The sequence below is a fragment of the Budorcas taxicolor genome, chromosome 2 (genome assembly GCF_023091745.1).
Source record: "Budorcas taxicolor isolate Tak-1 chromosome 2, Takin1.1, whole genome shotgun sequence".
Taxonomy (NCBI): domain Eukaryota; kingdom Metazoa; phylum Chordata; class Mammalia; order Artiodactyla; family Bovidae; genus Budorcas; species Budorcas taxicolor.
The window spans coordinates 117,431,419-117,434,374 of record NC_068911.1 but is presented as its reverse complement, the minus strand read 5'-3'; positions in this window follow the sequence as shown (position 1 = coordinate 117,434,374).

Here is a 2,956-nt window from a genome sequence, read left to right as displayed (position 1 = left end):
AACACTGATGAAGGAAATCAAAGAGGACACTAATAGATGGAGAAATATACCATGTTCATGGATCGGAAGAATCAATATAGTGAAAATGAGTATACTACCCAAAGCAATTTACAAATTCAATGCAATCCCTATTAAGCTACCAGCCATATTTTTCACAGAACTAGAACAAATAATTTCAAGACTTATATGGAAATACAAAAAACCTCGAATAGCCAAAGCAATCTTGAGAAAGAAGAATGGAACTGGAGGAATCAACTTGCCTGACTTCAGGCTCTACTACAAAGCCACAGTCATCAAGACGGTATGGTACTGGCACAAAGACAGACATATAGATCAATGGAACAAAATAGAAAGCCCAGAGATAAATCCACACACCTATGGACAGCTTATCTTTGACAAAGGAGGCAAGAATATACAATGGAGTAAAGACAATCTCTTTAACAAGTGGTGCTGGGAAAACTGGTCAACCACTTGTAAAAGAATGAAACTAGATCACTTTCTAACACCATACACAAAAATAAACTCAAAATGGATTAAAGATCTAAATGTAAGACCAGAAACTATAAAACTCCTAGAGGAGAACATAGGCAAAACACTCTCCAACATAAATCAGAGCAGGATCCTCTATGATCCACCTCCCAGAATACTGGAAATAAAAGCAAAAATAAACAAATGGGATCTAATTAAAATTAAAAGCTTCTGCACAACAAAGGAAAATATAAGCAAGGTGAAAAGACAGCCTTCTGAATGGGAGAAAATAATAGCAAATGAAGCAACTGACAAACAACTAATCTCAAAAATATACAAGCAACTTATGCAGCTCAATTCCAGAAAAATAAACGACCCAATCAAAAAATGGGCCAAAGAACTAAATAGACATTTCTCCAAAGAAGACATATGGATGGCTAACAAACACATGAAAAGATGCTCAACATCACTCATTATTAGAGAAATGCAAATCAAAACCACAATGAGGTACCACTTCACACCAGTCAGAATGGCTGCGATCCAAAAATCTGCAAGCAATAAATGCTGGAGAGGGTGTGGAGAAAAGGGAACCCTCCTACACTGTTGGTGGGAATGCGAACTAGTACAGCCACTTTGGAGAACAGTGTGGAGATTCCTTAAAAAATTGCAAACAGAACTACCTTATGACCCAGCAATTCCACTGCTGGGCATACACACCGAGGAAACCAGAATTGAAAGAGACACATGTACCCCAATGTTCATCGCAGCACTGTTTATAATAGCCAGGACATGGAAACAACCTAGATGTCCATCAGCAGATGAATGGATAAGAAAGCTGTGGTACATATACACAATGGAGTATTACTCAGCTGTTAAAAAGAATACATTTGAATCAGTTCTAATGAGATGGATGAAACTGGGCCAATTATACAGAGTGAAGTAAGCCAGAAAGAAAAACACCAATACAGTATACTAACACATATATATGGAATTTAGAAAGATGGCAATGATGACCCTGTATGCAAGACAGCAAAAAAGACACAGATGTGTATAACGGACTTTTGGACTCAGAGGGAGAGGGAGAGGGTGGGATGATTTGGGAGAATGGCATTGTAACATGTATACTATCATGTAAGAATCGAATCACCAGTCTATGTCTGATGCAGGATACAGCATGCTTGGGGCTGGTGCACGGTGATGACCCAGAGAGACGTTATGGGGAGGGAGGTGGGTGGAGGGTTCATGTTTGGGAACGCATGTACACCCGTGGTTGATTCATGTCAATGTATGGCAAAACCAATACAGTATTGTAAATTAAAATAAAGGAAAAAAAATTATTACAAAAAAAATAAATAAAAAATAAAGAGAGTGTCTTTTCTCCATTGTATATTCTTGTGGAGGCTAATTTTTATAGCTTGTAAACAACCTTTATGTAATATGTTTTCTCTCATAGTATTAAATATTTCATAATTTAAAAACAAAAAGATATGTGAGCATGCTAAGTTGATGAGTTATTTGATGATTTGATGAGTCTATTAATCCTTTGGATTAGCATAGAGATAGAAACTCCCCAGTTTTAAACTCTTGTAGGTAATTTGCAGATCTCTGAGAATACACCTGGAGAGCATCCTTCAAGGAATTCTGTGCCGCACAGGGCCATCTGTGGTCCTAACAGGCCTGTGTCTGAGCAGAGGCTCTGGATACAGCTTACCACCCTTTAGAGGACATCCTCTCTGCACAGAACAATGGGGAGGGATGAGCACGCAAGATATTCTTAGCACCAGTTTCTCACAGTCCCTTGGGCCCCTAAATACTAGGGAAATTTTGTCCATGTGGCCACCTGTTCCTCCTCACTCACTCCTCTCCCACCCAGTTATATCTCCTATTGTTGTTGTGGAGTCACTTAGTCGTGTCTGACTCTTACAATCCCATGACTGCCTCACACCAGGCTTCCCTGTCCTTCACCATCTCCCAGAGTTTGCTCAAGTTTATGTCCATTGTGTTGGTGATGCCATCCAACCATCTCATCCTCTACCACCCTCTTCTCCTCCTGCCTTCAATCTTTCCCAGCATCAGGGTCTTTTCCAATGAGTCAGCTCTTTGCATCAGGTGGCCAAAGTATTGAAGCTGGTTCTTCAGCTTCAGTATCAGTCCTTCCAATGAATATTCAGGATTGACTGGTTTGATCTCCTTGAGTTATGCAAGCCCGTTTGTCATGACAAGGCTGTGATCCATGAAGGAGTATACCTCCTAGTCAAGGCCAAAAGGTGACATGGTTCAATGTTCTCCAAGTTGAGATGGATCACAAAAGGTCCTGCTTTTTCAGCCGAGTCTGAGTTGCTTCATATTCTTTGTAAGACACACTCCAAGAAGGACACACCTGGAGAGAGATGTCCATAGGGTGATGGTCGCTCCTGGAAACATCAGGCTGCAGAGGAGAGATGCTGAGTGTGAGAAGGACTGGTATGCTTCACACCTTTCCCTTCTG